This window comes from Giraffa tippelskirchi, chromosome 14 (assembly GCF_054371585.1).
Source record: "Giraffa tippelskirchi isolate mGirTip1 chromosome 14, T2T-mGirTip1v1.2.pri, whole genome shotgun sequence".
Classification (NCBI taxonomy): Eukaryota; Metazoa; Chordata; class Mammalia; order Artiodactyla; family Giraffidae; genus Giraffa; species Giraffa tippelskirchi.
Window position 1 is genome coordinate 21,210,717 of NC_137288.1, and position 26,357 is coordinate 21,237,073.

Sequence of the window (26,357 nt, forward strand, 5' to 3'; positions counted from 1 at the left end):
TTGCCTGGAGAATTCCATGGACAAGGAATCTGGCAGGCTACAGTCCAAAGGTCACAAAGAGTCAGACACATTAGCTTTTATATTCACAGAGAAGCTGAACATTGTATCTCCAGAGTTTTAACAAAACAGAATGATTCCAGTTTTTGACCCAGAGAATAATCTGATGTTTGGCCTTTCTCTAGCCAACAGTGACCATATTGAGAACATCCATCTTTCCTTGGAAATGTAAAGATGCCTTAGATAGCAGAGCAACAAAACAGCAGTGGTCAACACAACATTTTTGATATCTGTCTTCTTGTAAACTTGCAAGGAAGCACAGAAAGACATGCTTGTTTTTGTCCCACGGGGATTTCAGTACATTATCTTCAATATCAAATAGCTCAAGTATGAAATGGAACAATAATTTTTGTTTATAACTGTATGGAAGAAATACTAGGATTCACTTTATTGTCTCTAATATAGAATTCTACAAGTTTAGTAGATTTAGTCAAACTGTGGGGACATATATTCATATTTAGATTACATAGAAAATATTTTCTCTAAAGAAGACATGGGTAATAATTGTACCCAATGCATAATGTTGTAATAATCAAATGAATTAATGCCTAGAAAGCACATAATCCATTGTCTGAGCATATAGTAAAAATTCAGTAAATATACCTGAAGAAAATGTTGTATAATTTGTCTTCTTGCTATTAATGGAAAACGACAAGGAAAATGTCATCTAGAAGAAATGACAAAACTCCAAAAATTGCGAGAGAGGTTGAGGACAATCTAGAAGTAAATAAACAATCCCGAAATGAAGTATGCTGAGAAAGACCTTTTTGCCAATATTTCATGATATTTTTTCTTTTCATAAATAAAGGCCACCGGTATAGTAGTTGAACAAGGAACTGCTCAAGAACTTTAAGACAGTCATAAGTTTGAAGGGACAGTTTTGATGTCTATTATTGTCATCACATGAAAATTGTTCAAGAGGGAGGGGATAGTTGTATATGTATAGCCGATTCATGTTGTTATACAGAAGACACTACTACATCACCAAGCATCTATATTTCAATTAAAAATGAAAAGAAAATAATTCAAAGAAGAGAAGAAACCGGTTTCTGTTTCCTGGGTAAATACATTAAGCTCAACAGAACTCAACAGCAGCTCTAGGAGAGGGATGTGAAGAGACCCTCTTCTAGTTAGGCCAACTGGCACCTCTGCTGTTAGATCTATGGACTGTCTCCTGGGTCCCTCTAGCGAAAGTGAAGGTCACTCAGTCATGTCTGACTCTTTGCGACCCCATGGACTATATTATCCAGGCCAGAATACTGGAGTGGGTAGTCTTTCCCTTCTCCAGGGGATCTTCCCAACCCAGGGATGAACCGAGATCTCCTGCATTGCAGATGAATTCTTTACCAGCTGAGCCACAAGGGAAACCCAAGAATACTGGAGTGGGTAGCATATCCCTTCTCCAGCGGATCTTCCCCACCCAGGAATTGAACCAGGGTCTCCTGCATTGCAGGTGGATTCTTTACCAATTGAGCTATCAGGGAAGTCATTTTGGGTTTAAGATGCTTTAAATACATTGTTACACATAAACACACACATAAATATGCACACATTAATATATTGACATATTAATCCCATATAATGTAACTATATTAACATATGATTATATAATTGTGTTATCATAGAATTAAATTTCTAACTAATTATACTATGTGTGCATGCTTAGTTGCTCAGTCATGTCTGACTCTTTGTGACCTTTTGAACTGTAGCCTGCCAGGCTCGTCTGTCCGAAGGATTTTTCAAGCAAGAATACTGGAGTGGGTTACCATTATCCTCCTCCAGGGGATCTTCCTGACATATTGTGTCAGTGCTACCTAAATGTATATTGATATGCAATTATAGATGTACATGCAAATTATTTAAAGAGGAAAATTTGAGGCTTTAATTCTATATTTAAGCATTTCATTTGGACATATGAAATACCTATAAAAATATACTATTTATAAAATATAAGTAATCTGTTGGGATAATGAATTCTATTAGAAAATAAGGAAAGTGATATCTGATCTTTATTTTTCTTTAATTTTTCCTTTAAAAGGATGTACCAAATATTACACATGTTGTTAGGTCTTCTGGTGATGGGATGAAAAATGGTTTATTTGCAGCTTCTTGGGCATTATTATCTCCCAAACTTCTTCATATGGGAAGAGAATAGCATATGGAGAACATAGAAATATTGACTAATGGGATTAGCCAATCTAATATTCAGATAGACTAATTACTTGACATGCTTAAGTAAGATTTACATATTAAACATCCCCCATGATTTTCGTTTGTGACTTCACTTCAACATAGTTATCTGCTGTTTTTATCGTTAGAGATATATAAAGATAAGGATTACTGCCCAGTAGATAATAAAATCAAAGAAGGCAATGGCATCCCACTCCAGTGTTCTTGCCTGGAGAATTCCAGGGATGGCGGAGCCTGGTAGGCTGCCATCTATGGGGTCGCACAGAGTTAGACACGACTGACGTGACTTCGCAGCAGCAGCAGCAAATAAAATAAAATTTATAAAAGAGAACTCAGAGGTACTAGTATATCAACAATATTTGTATATGAGGTTGAAAGTGAAAGCTGCTCAGTCGTGTCCGACTCTTTGTGACCCCATGGACTTAACAATCCATGAAATTCTCTAGGCTAGAATACTGGAGTGGGTATTCTTCAGGGGATCTTCCCAACCCAGGGATCAAACCCAGGTCTCCCTCATTGCAGGCAGATTCTTTACCAACTGAGTCACAAGGGAAGCCCTTATATGATGTTAAAACACATTAAAAGAGTAGAGTGTCACTTAGCTGACTTGTGTTGATTGTTCCTTTACTCAGAAATGATGGGTAGGAAAATAAAAAGCAGAGTGAGTTTGAATATTTCAGGACAGGTGAGGAAAGCTTTGGCAAATTAGGGATATCTTATGTACTTTATAACAAATAACAGGACAAGAGAAACGAATAACAGAAAATATATGGAGCAGTGAAGGATCAGGGGAAGAGAAAAAGAATGAAGGGTTAGAGAAGACAAGATAATCCTAATAGGAAGTAAACATGGTTTTTCGTTTAAGTAGAGAATTTGCAACAGTGTGAAGTACAAATACTTGTTTCTCTACTGTATTTCTCAACAGCATAACTATTACAATAGTTATGAACAGAGATCAAGTTTCTCATCTTACATAGCCTGCATGTAATCTTGGAAGCATATATTCTCAGAGGTCTCTATCTTCAGTCACAATTTAATCTGAGAAATCTTCAGTCATTGGTCATGTTATTACCACATTGACAGTCATCTGTTCATGTTGCAAACATACTAAGTCTAATATACTAAGGGCACAGACTTTTGCCTTCTTTTTCATTATCTTTACCATGAGTTTTATGTTTTCAGCCACGTGTTTTCTGTAGACACATGCATAAGTGCAAATATATGAACAAACACCTGTTTTCTACCTCGTACAATAACTAAAATGGTGAGCTATAACATGAAATCATTACTTGATTACTACAATGTACAATTGAAAAATGATATTTACCAAGGCAAATAGCATTAAATGTATTTGCTAAAAATATGTTTTACTATTCTGATTCTTAGAACTGATTTCTTCCCAATCATTTATAACTGAGAAGGACTATAATTTCCATTAAGTGGCTTTATGTCATTTAACAGTATGCCAAGCAAAGCATTTTTCTGCCCATGACTTCATTTCATCTACAACTATCCTCTAAGGAACACAGGGTAGACGGAATGGAAGATCGATTGGGCTGCTTTACCAAAATTATAGACAAGTACATGATGTAATCAAAGTAAAATCTGCTGCCCAGAACTTTTGGAAATAATGTCATGGTGACTTAAAAAAAAAGGCCAACTCAGAATGTACTGTTTAAGTAGCCCATGGCAGATCTAAGCATCATAACCATCCAAAGACAAACAGAGAAAACAGAAGAGACTCTCAGGAAGCAAGCAGAGTAGGACATGACTTACTTGAGTTCTACTATGTGAAACAACAAAGACTAGAACTGAGATGGTACCAGCTCTCAAGGAGACCACCAGCCACTTGGTGGGAAGATGATATTTTTTCCACCTAAAAAGGGGACAGTGATACTTCCTGATGAAGGTACAGTCACCTTTGTCAGATGTAGGTGTGACCGATTTGCTCACAGAACTTTCGGCAGCGCCGTTATCCAGGGGCCAACAGAGCTTCAGATTCACTAACATGGGGTCGTGCATGATATTTCTCAGACCTGGAAGGCCCCAGAGTAATCACGTGGCCACAGATCCTTTGGTTCCACCAACATCGTGCATGCACGCGCCGTCAGCCTGCTGATGCTGCAGAACGGCCTCTCAAAAGAGGACACCAAACACACAGTCATTCATCCGTTTCTACATAATTGAATAGTAAAAGTATGAAGGAGTAAACTGTACATTTTCTCATTTTTGTGGAGGCCCAGGCAGACCACCCCAAGATAAAGATGTGCCTCAATGCCATACTGATTACTTTGAATTAAATTTGCAGAAGAAGAGGGCCAAAGTAAGAGAGAGACTTTGACACTATCATCTCCCTGGAAGCAGGAAACAAATGAAAGGGGTCCTCCCTGCCCTGGAGGGTGCACTGGTGGGTGTCACTGTCTGAAATATTTACCAATCACATTCACTTCCTGTAATTTGTGTCTCAGATTAGATCTCTTTCTCTGTATGGAAAAGGGAGGAGTTTAGCTACTTTCACGTTTGGGTTGATTGATGCTGTTATCTAAGTGGGTTCACTTTCTTTTACATGCAGATTGTGGAACACTCTCCTGAAATCACCACAGAACCTCGGGAACCTGAATGAGAATGACAGTGTATTCACATTTACATGGTCTTAAGCCTCTATGCTGGTTGTTCCCTGGAGGTCATCTCTCAGTTACATCTGATGGTCTCTGTTCTTCCTTTCTGTGCCAACGGCCAGTTTTCTACAGTTATCTTTCATTGACTCTCTTTGAGACCATGTCTTCCAGCATCTACTAAGGGAATGCCAATATCCATACAGAACGTATCCATTCTAACAATGGTGCCTGAAAGGAGTTGAATACGAGTAATGTCAACCTTCCCATTCTGTATCTCCCTTAATGATTGTGGTCTCAGTGTAGTTCTGCTGATGCTTAGAATCATGTATGATTCTTTTAAGATGTTCATCCAAAACCTGTTCTCATTTCCCTCTTTAGAAATGAGAGATTCAAACTAATCACCCTATTAAGCAGGTACTTGTAAAATTAATAGGCTATGCCAGGCACTTTTGTAAGTGCTTCAGATACGCTAGTGAATAAAACAAAGGTCCTATTCTTATGGAACTTACCTTACTTCTAGCAAGAAAAGGCAGATAACTAGGGTGAGAAAAGAGAAATCATTTAATTACAAATTATCTTAGAATATGAAAAGTATTATAGGGGGGAGGAAAATCAAACTTGATGAAGTTTTGAGAGAGCTAAGATTTCTAAATTTTTGTAATCCAGACAGAATAATCAAACAAATTAGATGTTTGCAGGCAACTTACTTGGACAAGTGATGCAAGGAACAGCAATGGGAAGGTTAAGACGGGAAAGAAGGGAATCCAACCCACTGCCAGGAACTCTCTGATAGTCACATGGAGGATGTCACACATTATCTGCCCAAGGAATCAATTTATGCAATGTTCAGACACCAGCTCCCATCACACATTGGGAAGGGATGGTCCATAAGATGGACTGTCCTACACTGAGGCGGGTTCTGCTGGCATCTCATGATGAAGTGGAAAACAAGCACTGGAGTGAATGTGATAGATTCACGGTGCAGTCAGGATACAGCTGCACAGAGCTGGTTGCCACAGCAACAGCTAAAGTAAAAGAAAGGGACGAGTGTAATGAGGTTGGACTTGTGTGAATGGGGGGGGTGATTTGTAGAGCCTGAGAGCTGAATGGGGCCAGATCACGGAGGGCTCTGCTAGGCTCTGCTAGCAAGAATTTAGACTTTTATTCTCTGTGACATAAGAAACACTGAAGGCTTTTTTTTCAGATAAAATATGACATGGCTTTGATATTTTTTTTTAAATTAAACTTGTATTTTGAAATAAGATTCACATGCGGTTGTTAGTAATAATACAGAGATCCTGTCTACCCTCTGCCTAGTTCCTCAATTATTAGCATCCTGTAAAACTTTAATAAAATACCACAATCAGGAGAGGGTCCAAGAAATCCACTTATCCTATTCATATTTGTCTAGTTTAATTATAGTCATTTATGTGTGTGCCTATCTGTGTGCATTTAGTCCCATACAGTTTTATGACATGTGCAGGGTCTGTGTCACCAGAACCACAGTCAAAATAGTGGACGTTCTATCAACACAATGATTCCTTACACGGCCCTTTTATAACCACAACAATCTTCCTTACCCTATACCTGTCTCTCTCCCTAACCCACCGTAACAGCCAACTAATCTGTTCTATATTTCCTTAACTTGGTCATTTCAAAAATGTTGTAGAAGTGGAATCACATGGTCTGTAAACTTTTAAGATGGCTAATTTCACTGAGCATCATTTTCTTGAGGTCCATCCAAGTTGGTGCATGCATACAGAATCCATTCGTTTTTTGTGATGAGTGGTATTCCATACCCTGGCTTTATACAGTTGGTTTAACCGTCTTTCTGTTACAGGATATTTAGGTAGTTTCCAGTTTGGATCTATTATGAATAGTGGTGCTTTTCACATTCATTTACAGATTTCAGCATGAACATGAATTTTCATTTCTCTGGGATCAAGGCCCAAGAGTGCAACTGCTTAGACATATGGTTAAAAGTATCTTTATTTTTTAAGAAGCTGCCAAACTGCTTCCAAAAGAGGCTCTACCACTTTATATTCCTATTGTCAATGTATGAGTGAAACAGTTTTCAACAGCATTTCATGTTACCCATGTTTTAATTTTAACCATCCTGATAGGTGTGTAGTAATAGGTTATTGGTGTTTTTTTTAAAGGTTATTGAGATATAATTCACAGACCATAAAATTTGTTCAAGTGTACAATTAAATGGCTTTTAGCATATTCACATAGTTACACAAAAAGAACTGCACTCTGACTTGAGAGCATTTTAATCACCCTCCAAAACAACTTTTTATCCGTCGGAAGTCATTCTGGCGGGTCCATCGAAAGTAGACACTCGAGCTGGTCCTTACAAGGAGCCTTCTCTGTTCAGGGTTTGGTCCCTGGCAGGATCCCTTTCACTGGTGAAGAGCAGCCACCTGGTGTCTCTCAACACAGATTCTTGGGCTTAGTGAAGGAGAGTGTTTGTCAACAGGCTGCCATATTCTCCATTCCCTTTGATCCTGGGGAGACATGAAACCTACATGACGTGTAGCATCTTTAGACTGCCTACTTTTGTTAGATTGGCAGTCCAGAAAATGCTAGACTTTGATACCATCACCACTGTTGGGGATAGGGTGGTAAGACACCTTGCCGTTATAAATTCTTCCAGTTCTGGAGTCCCTAACTAGGCTGCCTTTCTCTTTAAACTTTTCATTTTTTATCTTTAGATGCTTCCTGCATCATCTCCATGGTTCATAATTGTACTAGTGGGGTGAAGGGAGAAAGGCAAGTCTATTCCATATTCTTTGTACCTTTAACTTACTTTTAAAAATGATCACTATGACCTCTATTTTAAATTAATGCTTGGGTACACTGTTAGAAACTGCAGAAGTCATGTGCATTGGCACAAATGAAAGTAATTGATGATAGTGGCTTTAATGCTGCTGGGAGCAGACATAGCTATGAAAGAGGTACATGATCTGATCATGAATAGCTCTTGAAACTAGAGTCAGAAAGGTTCAAATGATTGGATCTGTGGATTATGGAAGAAATAAGGAATCAAAGATGACTTAAAGTCTATTTCCCCCCAAGCGAATAAAAGGTTAGAGTTGGCATTACCTGATAATCTGAGTTCATAGGGCATTAGAATAAAAGGTGTATCTGGAATTCAACTGTGTGCATATTAGTAATGAGACATATATTAGACATGCACATGGAAATATCAAGAAGGAGATGGGGATGAGCCCAAAGAATACGAAGAAGATCTAGTCTGGTGATATACATTCAGTAATTATTATGTTGTAAATGGTATTTAAACCCATGATACTGCATAGAATTGCCACAGAGCCAAAGGGTAGATGTTGAGCAGATGCCATGCTGTTACCGCCATCATCATCTTCCCTCTAAATTCCCAGCCCAGCTTTCTCTGAAAGCAACATAATTTTTCCCAAGTGCCTTCCTCCCCAAATCTAGTCTTTCATATTCATGGAAAATTCACACAATTCTCATGTCATAGCTTTAATTTCACTGACCTAAAAAACACAGTTAGCTCTCAAAAGGCAAATAAATTATCCTGTAAATGATGGAAATGTCTCTCATAAATTTACTTGAAACTTTGAAAAACATCCCCTTAATTTTACATTATTTTTGGAATTAACACAAAGCTTATATTTTAACCTAGACTTCAGGATTCAAGTATGCTTTATTCATTGTCTTCAGTGAAGGTTATAACAGTTAAAGAAAATGAAATGTTATTATCTTTTTTCCATTACAAAATAACAATTTAGACTTAAGAAAAATTAGTACTCTTTGAAGAGAAGGAAATGGCAACCCACTCCAGTATTCTTGCCTAGAGAATCCCGTGGACAGAGGAGCCTGGAGGGCTGCTGTCTATAGGGTCACACAGAGTTGGACACAACTAAAGCGACTTAGCATGCATGCATGCATTGGAGAAGCAAATGGCAACCCACTCCAGTATTCTTGCCTGGAGAATCCCAGGGACAGAGGAGCCTGGTGGGCTGCCATCTATGGGGCTGCATAGAGTCGGACATGACTGAAGCGACTTAGCAGCAGCAGCACTCTTTTGAGGTTGTATATTTCTTAAAAACAAAGTCATAACAGGAATATTTCAAATTTCTACTGTATCATGCAGTTCAGGAGAATCAATGTAAATTGGTTCTGATAATCACTTTACTGCTATCAGCATACTCTGCTCCTGAGTAAGAACATGCTTAGGTGGTTGGAGAATACATGTCAGGCAAAGATTAAGTCAGTGTTGTACTAGTGCTTTCTATTCTCCTGAGCGCCAATGAAAGCTGGGAGATCTTTAACACGCTCACAGAGTAAGGATGAATATTAAGACAATTAAATAGCAACATTTGTATATGCAAGCTGTTCAAACAATATTGATGCATGTGAGGCTTAAAAAAAGATTATTTTTGTAAAGCTAAGCTGCACTGACTTAAACTGTGGATATTCCACTCTCTTGTTCTAACATAATTATTGGGACTCACCATATTATTGCGTCATGTAGTCAATGTGAATGCAATTTTACTTTTAAACACTTAAAACTATTCACTACATTCACCACCACCAACATCATCCAAACAAAATGGATGAAAATAAAAGCATATCAACTGGAAATACCTCTCATTTAAAACAAACGTAAATATAGATGCCTATCTCCTCTCCTTGTGAATATATCAGTAAGATGTTTCAGAAAAGAATGTTAGAGTTCACAAGGCAAAGGCAATCGAAATGAAAAATGAAAATATTTTGGCAAAAGGATAATTAGATAATGAGTTAAAACTGAATAGTTAGTATTCACCAAAAGGGATGTCAGTAATAAACAAAAACATTTTCACAGCCAAAGCCTAGAAATGGGTAAAAAACTGACAGACCCGGTTTCAAGAAGCAAGGAAGAGAGGAAGGCAGGAAAGATGGATGAATGGATGGAAAGGAAGGAAGGAAGGAAAGATGGATGGAGGGAAGGAAGGAAAGGAGAGAGAGAAAGGAAGGAAGGAATTTTTTAAAAAGATGGAAATCTAATATTGTTTGAAAGTTTGTCTGGAGCACTTCAATTTCCTAGATCTCTGACTCCCTCCCACCCCTCAATGCTTTCCCTAACACATGCACACAGTCAGACAGATAGCCTACTTGTCTCCTGCAAAGCCAGTGGGAAAGTTATTTCTTGCATGAATTGACCAAGTAGACTTTCAAGTTTGAGGCTGTAGGCTACAGTGATGGGGGCACTGGGTTGAAATGGAGAGTAATGAAAATTCCTGCTTGGGTGCTGAGAATCCCAGACCCACATCCCTGCACAGAGATGAGCCAGGAGACTGGGGATGCCTCTGGAGGAACAGGCTGCGTGGTGTGACCACTGAGGTTTCTGTAGCAAAATGTCAATGGCCCCCAGAGTGAGTCCTCTATCCCCAGGTCCTCCCCATGCAGGCAAAGCTTCCAGCAGCGTTTAGCGACTCATTCCTAAATCAGACTTGACTTCCCTGGTGGCTCAGACAGTAAAGCGTCTGCCTAGAGTGCGGGAGACCCGAGTGCAATCTCTGGGTCAGGAAGATCTGGAGAAAGAAATGGCAACCCACTCCAGTACTCTTGCCTGGAAAATCCCATGGACGGAGGAGCCTGGTAGGCTACAGTCCATGGGGTCGCAAAGAGTCGGAAATGACTGAGCGAGTTCACTTTCCTAAATCAGAATGGTCCAGCATTTGAGATAATTTCTAACATGAACAGGCACAAATTATATCAAACAACAGGAAAAAAAATATGTGGACAAAATATGGGAAGAGAAGAAACATTACAAAAATTACTGTAATCTGGTAGATAAGACAATATCTAGAACCGAAGGAAAGGATGCTCTTAAAAACGAATGAAAAAATGGTAAGTCTGTGACATGATGGATATATTAATTAGCCTGACTTGGTAGACATTTCACTAGATTAAATCACCACATTGTACATTCTAAGTGTACCGTTCGATTGGTCAATTGTGCCTCAATGAAGCTGGCAAAAAAAAAAAGGTGAGTAAGACAATGTTATAAAATACAATCTTGGGGGGAAAGACATGGGAAACAGGACTTGGCTCTTTGGAAATTAGAAACATGAAAACAAATGAAAATACTGTAACACAGTTGGACTGGTGCTATGTGATAAAGATTAGAGAGAATCATACCACTGACAGCAGAGAGAGCTAGAGAGACCAGTTATCCTTGAACAGATCAAGGAGGTATCATGAAGAGTCATTCAGGGGATCGGTTTTAAAGAACAGAAAGGAGTTTTCTAGGAAGGAAAATGGTAATGGATATTTTGATGACTGTCCAAAGACATTTTGTAACAACTTTACATGGAATATAATCTATAAAATTACTGAGTAACTAAGTTGTACACCTGAAGATCTTCTGATCTATGAATACAGCATCTCTTTCCACTTATGTGTGTCTTCTTCAGTTTATTTCATCATTGTCTTACAGCTTTCAGATTATAGGTTTTTCATGTCCTTGGTTAAGTTCATTCCTATTTTACTGTTCCTTATACCTGTGTACAATTTTTATTTGAACAATATTACGTATGTTTCTTGAAAAAAAATGGTTATGTTTAAAGCCAATGTCAATATCAGGATACTTTCTCCAAATATCTTTTATTTTATTATGAACAATTTTTCTCTTTAATATCATTAATTGGATATCCAGAGATGGTGTGAAAAGTGATTTGGATAAAGACTTTACATACCAAAAATTCAGTTATGTTAGTGAAGTTTTTGTGAGTGCTGCTTCATTAAAAAATACCCTTTAAAGTATTATAAAATTAATCAGTTTTAAATGAAAGTATTGGTACAATTTTGCCTCCTATAATGGTATATACTGTTCTATTTTACTCAGAAATATTAAATAGATACTGCCTAAAATAATGAACGGTATAAAGAGAATAAATGCATAAGCATGATTCTCTGATTAGACTTTTGCTTCCTAATATAAAAGCCTTAATTAACAGTCTTTAAAGATTACTGTAGGCATAGTACTTTTTGAAATATTTCTTTAAATGACTTTGATTTACAGATACTGGTTGGGAGCTGAAATAGGCTTAATCGAGGAGCAGCAATTCACTTAAGCATCTGGCCATCTAATTCTATTCTAGTTTTAGGACTTTTAATTCCACTCTAATCATACAAATGGGAATTTGGATGAACTGCCATGCTGTAAGATTGTTCTGTATCTGGACAGAGAATTGTATAGATCTCTAGCAATGAGAACAGTTCACTGTCAGAGATATAAAATCTTCTATAGAATTTGTTTTATCAGATTAAATTCTACTGTTTCAAAGAAAATATGACCCAGCCATACTTGGGATGTACTAACAGCTCCCATACTTGAAGACAAATGTGATCCAATAGCATAGTTTCCACTACGTTACTCCTTTCTGAAATGCACTTTCAGAGTCTTCTATCTTATTAAGAAATAAAACATTGCTGACAGATTATTTTGTATACATGATACTTGGGAAACATGACCGTATACAGAATTTTATTTTCCACTTCTTCAGTTTTATTTTATGTAAATAATCCAAAGGAAAATGAACAAATACCATAAAACATATTTGAAGGAGCCCTGAAATGGCAGAAGGTTTAGGATTTAATCTAATCATAAAACTTGTTAATTGCAGAGTCTTATCTAGAGAAAGAACATTTTTGAAATATATTTTACATGCTAGCCACTATGCTCATAGATTGTATACCTGAAAGTACAAATTCTTGTGATAATGTTATTCTGATGTGATGGAATAAATGTGTTAGTGAAACAACTTGGCACTTAATCTGAAAAAATATAACTATTTTTCCAGGTTTTATCTTGCAGACATTATTCAGAGAAGCTCTGCAAAACCACAAGCAGATTTTAAATATATACAAAAAGCTTCTCAAAAAGCAAAATATAAATACCTTTGGTATTTATAATAAAGTAACAAACAATGGCAACAAAAATCACAAGAGGGAATGTATCCAAAATTTAAATGTAAAAGACAGGATGAATTTTACTATGAGTTAAGAAACTACTTTCTATGCTCATGAAGCTTATTCAATTAAGTTAAAACAATCTAATTTTGCAGGCAGTACCTCCCTTGGGCACTTGGGCAAGAGGACCCCCTGCCTTGAGATCCATGCACTGAAGAACCCCACATATTACAAACACATGAACACAAAAAGGCTGCAAGATCACATGAGTACATCTCTCCTCAGAATCAGGTTAGATTTCAAATCAAAAAAAAGCCTTAGATAGGATTACAATGCATTCACCTATTATAACAGGGAGGAGGCAGAATACATGGGTGAATATGTGGATAGGTTAAGAGGTGTGGTAGTTAAAAATCAGTGCAGGTTGGTCCTGATTGTTTCAGCGTGTTTTCTCCAAAATTAAATAATGACTAGTAAATTTGAAGTAACAACTAATGGAATATTGATTGTTCTTTTGAGAGGTTTCTTAACAAGTTAACTAAAATCTGCTTCAAATCATGCTTTATTAGGACAATCACTTAAGAATAGAAAAGAAAAAGTTGCATTGGTTTCTAGAAAAGGTAGAACCAGAGGATATAGTGCCAGACTGATAGAGACTTGCCAAAACATTATGACGATGGGGAACCTCCATTGTGACACAACTTCCAACTGGCACTTCCCAGGTGATGCTCAGCCTTGTCTGTTACCCATTTGTATAAAGAGAATTAAGCTTCATTTAAAAGGTGAATGCTGAAAGAGATGATATGAAACTACAAGTAAGCAGGCCTAAATGGATTCAACAAAGTTACCAAATTAGTAGTGCTCTAATGGATGGCATTGTGGAAGAAGAGAGCCTCCAAAGAGTATATTATAATAACAACCTCCAAACAGAGCTCATCACCCTCATCACCATCACCACTGCTATCACTAGGAAGTAGGAGGAGGAAGAGGAGGGGGGAGGGGAGGAAGGGAAGGGGAGGACGGAAAGAAGTGGGGAGGGTAAAGGAAAATGTGGAAACAACGACTGTAAGAAGCAAAGCTCACTTTTCAAACCATAACATCCAACTGGCACTGTTATTTGAGAGAAGGACCCATTTATTTTATGCTTGAGCAATTCTGCTGTGGGAGACTGTAAGTCACTCTGACAATACAGGAATTAACATTCAATCAATAGTCATTTTTCTCCAGGTACTGCATTAAAATCTGAATATGCTTTATCTCATCCCATTCTCACTGCAGTGTTTGCATTTGGTGCTACTATAATGCCTATGTTGCAGATGGGCATTAGAGAACTGGAATATTCTTTCAACATTACATGGTGGAGGACTGAGTTTAGAATAGTTAACTAATCAAGGCCAGGCAACACTAGGATTGTGTCATGCTGTCCAGCCCTAGCCTGGTCCTGCTGTAACTTACAGAGAGAAACTAGGAGAAGTGAAAAAAAAAAAAAAAATCACTGGAGTTATTGAAGCATAAATTCTAAAGAAGGCATATGCATTTTCAAAATAAGGTGAATAAAATGCTGAAAACAAACTGTCAACTTTATATCCTGCCTGGGACCAGAGCTTGTAGTGATTGCAGCTGTCTTCCCAGATAGGTAACACAAATAACCATAAGCTTAACCATTACTAAAATTCACCCACCTGATAAAATTTTCTAATGCCTGAAGAAAACAAGAGCTGTGTAGAATATATCAATACAAATGGAAATGAAGCTGATTCTTTTAGAGAATAATTATGCTAATTTTGTTGAACACAATAGGCTCTATTAGCAAACATTTTCACAGTAATGTTATTATTTACCTTCTCTGAAATGCTTATTACAGTAAAGTATAAAATAGTCAGATATACGGATTGAATTTAAAGATTAGCAATTATATGTCTGACCTAAAAAATTACAGGTTATACACTATTCAAGGTGTATATTAGTTTATATAAAAAACGATGTATTTGAGATGCTTCTAAAACCATTCATGTCTCACATACAATCTTACTGTTACAAAGAAGAATGTCTTTAATGAATGACATTCTTAATCATTAATATTCATAGATATATTACATATATAACAATTTGTATTAAATCAAATGAATGTTTCTAGTCCTTTAACTGAATGACGTTAATGGCAAAACATAAAATAATAAAGTAAGTGCCTTAGAGAAAGAACAATACAGGTGATACTGAAAATATCAGGTGAATTCATTTTCATTTACAGGATACTTCTCAAATCTATCTTCTCATATATGAATAAAATAGAGCTTTTGCTGACTATGAAAATAAACTATTTTATATTAAATAAAATTTCGTTACTTAGTAAATGCAATTTGCAGGTATCATAATGTTTCAATGTATAATGTAAACAAGAGTACCACCAAAAGAAATACTCTAAACCTTTAAAATAGTGTGAAATTAAATGTTGAATCAAGTATATAAAATTTAAGAGTCAAATACAAAGTCCTCACTGTCTCCTTGTTCACAATTTGTCCTAAGATTCTGAAATATCACACACCCTACTGCACAGTCTTGATAACCTTACATGTCACAGGAGAATTGGGCCTCCCGTCAGAACTGATTATTTCAAGAATGGACTAAGCCACATGGAGCAAACCAGAGGCTAAACTAAAGGTTACAGATACCAATTTGATTAGTTGGTGGTGAGCACTGGACCTGAAATGTCATCAGGACTTTGGGCCAGTTTTGGTCATTTTCACGGCAATACACTTTGGCCACTGCACACCTGACAAGTATTGCAAGCATGTGAGAAGCTTACAAAATAATCAGACTCCAACACATAAGCAGAGAAGTAACTGTCAGAGAGTCACTGCCTGGAAACTCATCAGATCCTTTACCAACTTCTCACCATCACTACCCTTTAGGCGCAGGCAGTAAGGGTGGGTTTCTATTATTTGCAACCAGCTTCATACAATGAAAGAAATTACTACTTAAAGACAACAAAATTTCCAAATCAAGAAATTAATTTGATAGCTATGAACAAAATCTGTAAGATTCAGATTTTGCATTTGTGAGATAGCATTTAAAAATTTATAGTAGTTCTAAGTTAAGCTACTAGAATCATAGAGTAATTGAACATGCACAGATAATAAAAATATTCTCCATCTCCAGAAGACTAAGTAAGTCGAGAGTATAATTTATGAACTATAAAAGAATGGCAAACATATATCTATTTCATATCTATGAAATTAGTATATTGGAAAATAGAGAAATAAAAAATGATTAATTGATAGTGTAAGACACATAAAGCCCAATAAAAAGCATAAAATGTATAAGAAGAAACTATATAAAACTAACAATAACATGGACAATGTAGCCCTACATATAATCTCTATGAATCATTTAAAAAACGGAGTATACATAATTTTCAAGAACATATACATTTTTTTGACAACTGGCCTTATGTTGGCTTATAAAGCAAGCCTCAATAAATTACAAAGTGTTGATACCATTCAATATACGCTCTCTTCCCATTGGTGAGAAAAGAGAGAAATGAATTTGAAAGCAGGGGATTAGAGGGAGAATTGCTGACATTTTTGAAATGAAGTTATTTTCAAATAACCAACAGAACATCATAAAAAAGAAATCACAGATAAAATTAGAAAATATTTTAATCTAAATGTTAATGAAAATATCTTAAAATGCATTTCATGAAGCTAGGAGAATTTATAGCCATAACATAAGAAAGTTTTAAAAGCAATGATTATGAATTTCATTTCAGAAAGCACAAAAAATGAACAGCAAAGCAACCTCTAACCAATAAAGCAAAAGAAATCAATAAAATTAAAATCATAAAATAGAGAACAGAAATGAAACAAGAATAATTTCTGTATTATTAATGAACTTGAAAAACACAACTAGTACTGTTCAAATAGAAAATAGAAAATCAGGAGCACTCAGCTAGCTCAGCTGGAAAAGCATGAGACTCTTGAAACAAATAAAATCCAAAAAAAGGAGCATCACTACAGATACCAACAAAAATTATAACCACCTTTGAATTATCAAGCTTGAAAGTGAAAACAAAATGAATAAATGCCTTAATAAATAAAACCTATAACTTGACAAATGAATAAATAGAATTCTAAATAAAATTTTATCATCTGTTCATGAAATTAAATTGATTATTGAAACTTCTCCTATAAGTGAAAACTTCAATGCCAAACAGCTTCATTAGCAAATTCTACTAAATATGTTTAAGATAAACAACACCAATACTATACAAATATTTGAAGAGGATAGAAAAAGAGGAAAACATTTTCTATCTCATTCTGCGTCACAATTTTAACCTTTAATATCAAATCCTGACAAGGACAAACAACCCAGGTCAACCCTTGTTATAAATTCAGATGGTAAACTCCTGACCAAAATATCAGCAAAGCAAGTCTGATAAAACAGAAAATCAAAGTCCATCATGAGAAATCAGAGCATAATGCAGGAATAATAAAAGTTCTAACATTTGGGAATCAACTGACAGAATTCACCACATTAATGCAAAAAAAAAGAAAAAGACAATAACCTTACCTTAGGAGAAGTGCTGTGGTTAGTAGTCACTGCAAGAACTGTTTCAATAATAAGGATCTAAAAAAGGAAAAGAATCACTAAGTCAATGATCATATATAATGAGGGATTATTTAAATCATTTTCCTTAAAGGAAAAAGCAGTGCAAACTATTATTATTTCTACTTAGCATTTTATTGGCTATCTTGGCCAGTGAAATAATGTAAGAAAAAATAAATAGAAGAATAAATGTAGGAAACAAAGAAAATATATCTTTGCAACATCATGATTAAGGATATAGAAAATTCAAAAAAAATATAGAATAGTTCAATAGTAGTAATTAGTGAGCTAAAAAGGTTTTGACACATTATATGTGAATTATAATTGAATTGCCCAAAGACAGAATTTTTATGAAAATCTCACGGTAGTCACAAAGAAAAAGTCTATAGCAGGTTAAAAAGAGAGAGAAAGACAAAAAAATCAAATATATCACCAGAAAATGATCAAATCTGCTATGGACTGAATGTTTACATCTCCAAATCTTATGCTGCAACCTCATTCCCCATATGAGAGTATTCATGGGTGAGATCTTGAGAAGTGCATAGACTGTATGAAAGGAGCCCTCATGAATGGGATTAGTGAGTTTATAAATAACCCTAGAGGGCTCTTCGGAGAAGGCAATGGCACCCCACTCCAGTACTCTTGCCTGGAATATCCCATGGATGGAGGAGCCTGGTGTGCTACAGCCCACGGGGTCGCTAAGGGTCGGACACGACTGAGCGACTTCACTTTCACTTTTTCCTTTCATGCACTGGAGAAGGAAATGGCAACCCACTCCAGTGTTCTTGCCTGGAGAATCCCAGGGACAGTGGAGCCTAGTGGGCTGCCATCTATGGGGTCGCACAGAGTCGGACACAACTAAAGTGACTTAGCAGCAGCAGCAGCAGCAGAGGGCTCTTAGAACCAGCTGTCATGTGCAGTTACAGCTAGAAGGTGCTGTCTGTAAATGAGAAGGTGGACTGTCACCAGACCTTGAATTTGGCAGTGCTGTGGACATCCCAGCCTCAAAAAATGTGAAAAACAAATGCTTTTTTTTAAATCACCCATCCAGATTATGATATTTTTGTTACAGCAGCCTTAATGGATTAAGACAAAGTCAAAAAAGAAGACAGGAAAGAGAAAAAAATACACAAAACAAAAAAAACTGACAAATAAATGAACAGAATAGCAATAGCAACCTCTCACTTTTAATAATTACTGTAAATATACTGGACTAAATTTACCAACCAAAAGGTATAGAGTGGTTATTGGATGAAAAACAAAAACAAAAGCAAAATGAAGATCGACCTCTATGTCGTCTAAAGAGACTTATGTTAGACTTTGGAACTTACATGGACTGAAAGTGAAGGGATTTAAAGAGAGATTCCATGCAATAGTAAACAAAAGGGAGAACAAGTAACCACACCTATGTCAGACAAAATAGACTTAGCCAAAAATTGTCACAAGATACAAAAGGGACATTACATAATGTTAAAAGGGCCAATTAATAAGACACTACAGTTATAAATATATATACACTCAACATCAGAACACCTGAATATATAAAACAAGCACTGATATAACTGAAGGGAAAAATAGACATCAATACAGTAATAGTAGAAGACTTCAATATCCCACATTCAATAATAGATCATCCAGACAGAAAATCGATAAAGCAGCAGCTGACTTGAACAAATGGCCATGACAGATGTACACAGAACATTCTACTCAACAGCAGCAGAATGTCCATTCCTCTCAAGCGTACAGAGAACATTGTCTGTGATTGATCAAATGTCAGGTCACAAAACAATTCTTAACAAATTTCAGAAGACTAGAATTATTCCAAGCATCTTTCCCAACCACAATGAAATGGAACTAGAAATCAATAATGAAAGGAAAATTGCAAAATTCACAAATGCTTGGAAATTCAAAACCACATCCATGAGCAAATATTGGGCTAAAGAAGAAATCAAAATGGAAGGATGAATATATCTCAAGACAAACAAAAACTGAACTTACAGATTTAGAGAACAAACTAGTGGTTACCGGTGAGGTGAAGGAAGGAGAGAGGGTAATGTAAAGGTAGAGGGGGAAAAGGGAAGGGTTATTATGGGATGGTACAAAGTCATCTGTGTGAAACTTTCGAAAATTTTTAAGCATTATAGAATTTAAAGAATCTTTAATTCAATCAAAAATTAATTTTAGATAAATATTTTTTCAAAAGAAAAAGAATGAAATAAATAAGATCAGATATGAAAGAGTAAACATTACAATCATAACAAAGACTCTTCTTAAAAAATCATAAGGAATTACTAGGAACAATTATATGCCAACAAAGTGATCAACCTAGAACTGGATACATAATTAAAAGTGCACCACCAAAAATACTGAAGTAAGAAGAAATAGAAAGTTTAAATGTACCAATATCAAATAAGGAGATTAAATCACTAAGCAAAAAACCTCGTGACGATGAAAAGTTCCAAATCAAATATTGGGTTAGCTAAAAAGTTCAACTTTTTCTTTTTTCTATTTTTTTTTAATTGGAGGATAATTGCTTTACAATGTTGTTTTCCACAACAACAAAAATAATAAGGAAGCACCATGTCAAGGAAAACAGGATGAGAAAATTATTGTTCATAAAAGGAGTAATTAAATGACAAAGTCAATATACTTCTCATAGTTCTACAAAATCGGGCTTTTACTCTGTTGCCACCCAGACAGCATTTCAATAAAATCACAGAGGTCAGACAATGGTTATTTGCTCTTGTAATACGAATTCAGACAGATGCTAAACTGGAGCATAATTTATAAAAAATACACCTTGCAAGTTCACTGACAGGTCATCATCAGGGGCCAGGCCCCTGGAAGGCACATTTTATATGACAGCATTGTCAGAAACAGGGATTAACAAAAATGCTAAGATGTCCAGAGGAAAAAAAGCTAAAATCAGTGTTGCAGATGGCAGGTTATTGTGAATGCTTGTTCCTCTTACAAAATGCCCCTGACCCCAAGGCTGGGAAGCTAATAAAAATGACCTTATGAACCTCCATAAATCAAAGCACATTTATTTCTCTTGCAGGGTTTTTTTTTTTTTTTAGGGCAGGACTACCATAAATGAAACCTATTAAAACCTGGAGCACATAACACTAGACCACACACAGTGACAACAGGGTATCTATAACATGTGAAAAAGTCCTTCCACTAATTTATGTGTCTTCTACACTTATACAAACATTTTATTACTAAGAATTACCAAGTGTGGACATTTATTACTGCTGATGTAACAAATGAACTAGAAAATGCATTTACAGAAAACCTGCTTAATTCTCAAACCTAAGATATTTTAGTCTCAAAAAAACCAGAACTGCTACTGCTATTGTACCCTTGAAGGCAGAAAGTGGAGTTTATGGAGGGTGAAATAAGAGCTACTAAATGATGAAGCTCAACTGCTTTTACTACCTAAATGAAATGCAAAAGAGCTTGATGGGGAACTCCAGAGCAAAAAAAAAACAAAAACCAAAAAGTGCCTAGGCTACAAGAGGTTTTCAGGAATTCAAGGCAATGATCTCAATAATGTTTATTCAAATAGGTCATGACATTCTGTAAATCAAAATAAACTGGTTCATTCTTTTTTCCGTTTTAGTCAAGTGGAAATAAGCATTAAAAAAGATCTGCAACTCTATACATACAGAACTTGCAAAATCAGTATCAACTGATGCTTCATTGCTATTTTAACTATACACATTGAGTAATGGCCAGCTTGTTTAATCACTTTCTTTGGCTAGTCAATAGAGGTCAAGACCAAATTTCAAAAAAACAAGAGTATTTATCTAAAGAGCTATAAAGTACATTGATGTACTATTACAATACACAAAATTTTATATCAAATGATATAATGTAGTTTTACTTAATTGAACTAATTTTTCCCATGTCTTCCTTTGATCTGTAATTTTAAAGCTTTAACTCATTAGAATAAGGATAGTCCCAGATTTGTTAAGCTGCTTTTATCTCCAAATGAGCTCAATTATGGTATATTTGCATCATCAAGTAGAGTATTTATTCCATGCTATTATGTCCTCCATGATATAAATGACACACCATTGTTTTTACCTTCTTATTTTGTATTATATTTATTTACTTATAAAAGTAGAACCCATTTTCCCACGTGTCCTAACAATTGTTCTTGATTTTAGCACTAACCCTTGCTGTTCAAAATATTAACTGTACCCATACTATAGTAAAACAAAGAAACAACAACAACTAATATCTTTTGATTATGAAAATACAGTAGAAGTAATCTATGAACTATAGCAAAAAAAGGAAAATATTTTCAGTTAGTTTTTCAAACACCACATACTAATGGGTTGGGCTTTAGAGTTAGGTCTTACTTTATTACAGTGATTTCATTCTCCTTCATGTTAACATTCTGCCAAAGTAGGCTTCTTTTAAAAAGTATTGTCCAGGTGAATGAGGAGTTATTGTTTAATGAGCACTGAGTCTCAGTTGGAAAGACATGATGTTCTGAAGATGGACTGTGATGATGGTTGATCAACGATGTGAGTGTACTTAATGGCACTGAAAGGTACAGTTAAAGTTAAAATGGGGAATTGTATGCAATGGATATTTTATCACAATTAGAGCATACTCTTTTATTAAAACAGAATCTGTAGGTTCTGGAACCATTTTACTTTACTCCTCCTATCATCCTTATGATAGTAAAAGCTATCCTAGCTTCCCTTCTCTCATTGATTGTGAAAAGGAGTTATTGGGGGAAAAACTACTACCAAGCCCAAGCATTACCACTTAGAGACATACTGGAAGAGTCAGATTAAGTGATAAATATGTGTATAGTCACAGAGGAAGGTTCAATCTGCAGCAGGACCAGCTTTGCCAAGAACAAAGTAGAATGATTAAATTTGTTTTGTAGTCATGAGCAGAGTGATGCTGTTTGACTGTTTATAGGGGACCTGTCCCAATAGAAAATAGATGTGTCCTAATATAAAATGGGCTTCCCTGATGGCTCAGTTGGTAAAGAATTCGCCTGCAACGCAGGAGACCCCGGTTTGATTCCTGGGTTGGGAAGATCTGCTGGAGAAGGGATGGGCTGCCCACTCCAGTTTTCTTGGGCTTCCCTTGTGGCTCAGCTGGTAAAGACCTGTCCTAATATAAAATAGATGTGTCCTAAAGTAAAATCTATATTTTTGGGATATTGTGCTTTCATGTTCACTCATTCATACAGAACTTACTAGGAACCAACAATATTGTTGTGGAAACAAACATAAAATAAGACACAGCCACAAAGCTTATCAGTTTCCGAATGGATATTCTTCTCATAAAAGCATTAGCTTCTTTAACAGGAGGGCTTCCCTTATTTAAATATAATGCAATAAAGATATCTCAGGTATGGCCTTAAGGTATCTGTGAAATGGGACAAAAGTTGCATTTGTCTCATAGGGTTAATATGGTAATTAAATGAGATAATCCATACAAAAGTCTCCTTGTCTGGCACACATTCACAGTCAACAAACTCTAGCTGTTATTCTCATTATTAGCAGTGCTATTTAATTCAAGCTATAATAAAGTATCTATCAGTTTTCAGAAAGAACAGAATCATTAAACCCAAATATTTCCAGCTGAACTATGACACAGGAAATATTAATATCTGACAGAAGATTTTATGACATGGAAGTTGTCATTTTAGATGAAAATCTCAACAGTAACGGTTGTTCAATACAGTATAAAAATTAAAAAAAAAAAGAAAATAATAGCATTAGGTAGGTAAAGGCCCAGAATAGATTAATATGTGCCAAATAAAATGCCTAGGATGCTAGCAAAGTTACTTTCTAAAGTCATTACAGAGTAAGAAGAAGATCAAAAATAAGATAAATTATTTCAGGATATTTTTATGAATAAGATAGGGATATACTGGATAAATGGTAATTTGATTAGTGAATTCATTCCTAATTAAACAGCCATACCCTAAGGATGATGATTAATGAATTAATATCAACTAGAGGAAAATTGCTAATGATTTGAGTCATTAGTAGATTCTGCCCTGCTTTATCAATCCTGCTGTTTATCATATGCTGTGCTGTTTATCAATACAGTTCTTTTTCTCAGTTGCCTGTTTGAAAGTGAGTAAACTGTGGTTATCAACTTATTTAATTATCTATAATAGAACACAAAGAATCTGAAAATAAGTGACCATTTGCCATGATGGAGCAAATCTATTATGATGAAATTATATAGTTACAAATCTAAATTGCTCGACTTGCATCCAGATATTCAAATGAAGAAGTTCAAGGATCCTGGGTAGAGGAAAGATACAGTGTCCGATAAGTAATTTACAGCCCTGTGGCTGCACCTGGAATAAATGACAGTACTCTTCGGTGGGTTATTCTGACAAGTAAAAGGTACTGTCTATAAAACGCTTCCTGAAGTCTCAGGTATGGGGGGGAAAAAAACTAAAGAATTGCTAAATCTTTTAAACAGCAGAATGTGGGGGAAAGGAAAGTATATTTTTGATGCATTTATAGGCTTAATATAAGCCAACAATAAGAAGGAGATACAAAAAATAGTAAGACAAACAAACTGAGTGAAGTGAAAGACACAGCTTCTGTAGCACACAATCATTTCTGGAGTGCCATGTTTTGACTAGGAAACTGAAAAATTGTCACAGATTTGGAAAAACATTATCAAAATGGTCATAGGTTTACACCCTGTGCAGTAAAAGCTTAAAGGTGCACAGAATAAAATTTGGAGAAGAAAGTATTTCAAAATAAAAGTATGGTTTTTAATATTAATACTTCTCTATAAAATCTTTCTTTGTAGACTGCAAACTAGGTTTCTTCTTTCTCTTTAAATAAATTAATCATAGACAATAAAGAGGAACAGATTACAACTTAAGAAATTTTCCCCAATTATCTCATTGATGCTGTGCATAGGATTAGGAATGTATCTCATTATAATTTACACTATAATGATGACTCAAACAATGGGGGAGACACAGAGCCCTCCGTGATACAATGGAAGCTACAAAATATTTCCCAACTATGAAAAAGAAAAATCACATTTACAAACACTTACATTTCAGGCAGTATTTTAGACACTCTAAACGTCTATAGTATTCATATAACCCAGTTTAAGAATCTATCTTCTAAGAGATATTTAATTCTTCATTAATTCTGATTTTTAAAAAAATTTCCAGTGTGACCAAGGTATCATGATGTGAGAAGTATCATTTTAATTGTTTTGATGTAGGGTTGTAGTCTCTTGATTATTTTTCCATAGACTATATCCAAAAATCACAATAAGCAATATAAGTTTACATTATGTACTTGTATTACAATAGTCACAATATTTTTTCCCTCAAATTCTCTATCTAATGAAAATATGAAAATACATCCAAGATCACAGAAACTTTAATTCTCAAACACCTCTGAAAAGATTACTTGAAAATTACAAAACTACTTTGAAACAGAGAAGGCTATTGGAGAAAGGAATGGTGCTACTAAACCACCAGTAAAATAAAAATAATTCTTTGGTAACTGCTGTGCAATGGAGCTATATCTCCAAATCAGATATTTCAAATAAAATCAGTTAAAAGTAATCCTAAACATATTTTAAACAACACATATAAATTTGGCGGCCAGAAAGACTTTACTCACCACTATAGAGAAATCAGAATCTTCAGAAATATTCTGAAATACATAAAATTATTTCCTATTATTAAGCAAATTAAAATTGTGGTAATTTGTGGGGAATTTTGTTGTTAAAACCCACTTGTCTTACATATCTATTCTTTGGATATTGCTCTAAGATAACTTGTCAAGGTCCAAATATAAACCATCTATTTTCCCCTGGAAGTTCAGTTGGTAAAGAATCCACCTGCAATGTGGGAGACCTGTGTTCGATCCCTGGGTTGGAAAGATCCCCTGGAGAAGGGAAAGGCTACCCACTCCAGTATTCTGGTCTGGAGAATTGCATGGACTGTGTAGTCCATGCAGTTGCAGAGAGTCAGACATGACTGAGCAACTTTCATTTTTCAATAAATTGTTATGTATTTTTACATGTTTTATTTTTTATATATTTGTCACCTCATTTCAATTAATATCTGGTGATGTCTGTTTGCATATACAGCATGGATATGTGCAGGGGAATATACATGGGTGTGTATATATCAAGGTAGTAACTGCTGCTTTTCCCTTTGTCCGCATGGAACACTTTAAAAGATCAACTTAGGACATGAAGCTTTCTTATCTCCCAAAGGTCAGAAGTTATCAGGAAAGCAAACTGAGCTTATTTGTGTGCTCATTCCTAATGCCTGAAACAAAACAACAAGAAAGCAGTGAAATGTTCATTTTTTTTTATTTTTGGCAAGGATGGGAGTAAGATAATGACAAAGCCTGTTCTGCCAACGTCCCCTCTATTCCTCTTGCTCCCAAATCAGCCAATGACAATACTCTGGGAATACGGATGTCATTATTTTCTTGCCCTATTCAACCTTAAAAATGGCTCAGAGTATGTTATGCTAACAATTTAGAAGTGGAAATAGCATCAGTTATTCCTCTTATTCTGAGACTCAAATCTTATCAACAGACACAATTACCTTAAGCATCTGTATGTGCGCATGTGAATACATATATACATATAGACTTTGTTAAAAATTGGTTTTTTGCTCTTTTTTACATCCTTAAAACTGTGTAAGGAAAATTTAAAAATAAATCTTCTCCATAACTCCAATTACTTTTTTCTCATCATCCCATTTTTTAAATTACATGTCTGATACCTTGCATTGCCCCATCTCAAAATTCAAACCTATATTTTCTACTCAAGCACAAGGATTTTGGCAGTTCAGCCAGAGGGCTTCTATTACCAGTACTTATTATGTGTACTCTGACTAATAATGATGGTGTGCTAGTGCTAGATGAAAATCTTTATACCCAACATAGTGTCTTTGATTCA

The 26,357-nt window shown here is 35.5% G+C and overlaps 2 long non-coding RNA genes across 2 annotated transcripts in view; one reads left to right on the plus strand and one right to left on the minus strand.

Annotated features, from left to right (window-relative positions):
- LOC145534653 (uncharacterized) overlaps window positions 1-26,357 on the minus strand; it is a 442,985-nt gene that overhangs the window by 177,853 nt on the left and 238,775 nt on the right. The window contains exon 3 of the long non-coding RNA XR_014074847.1: window positions 17,379-17,435. This is a non-coding gene — a long non-coding RNA (uncharacterized LOC145534653). The remainder of the gene's footprint in view (window positions 1-17,378; window positions 17,436-26,357) is intronic.
- The window catches only part of LOC145534649 (uncharacterized), a 41,758-nt gene that overhangs the window by 13,616 nt on the left and 1,785 nt on the right, over window positions 1-26,357 (plus strand). The window lies entirely within an intron of this gene.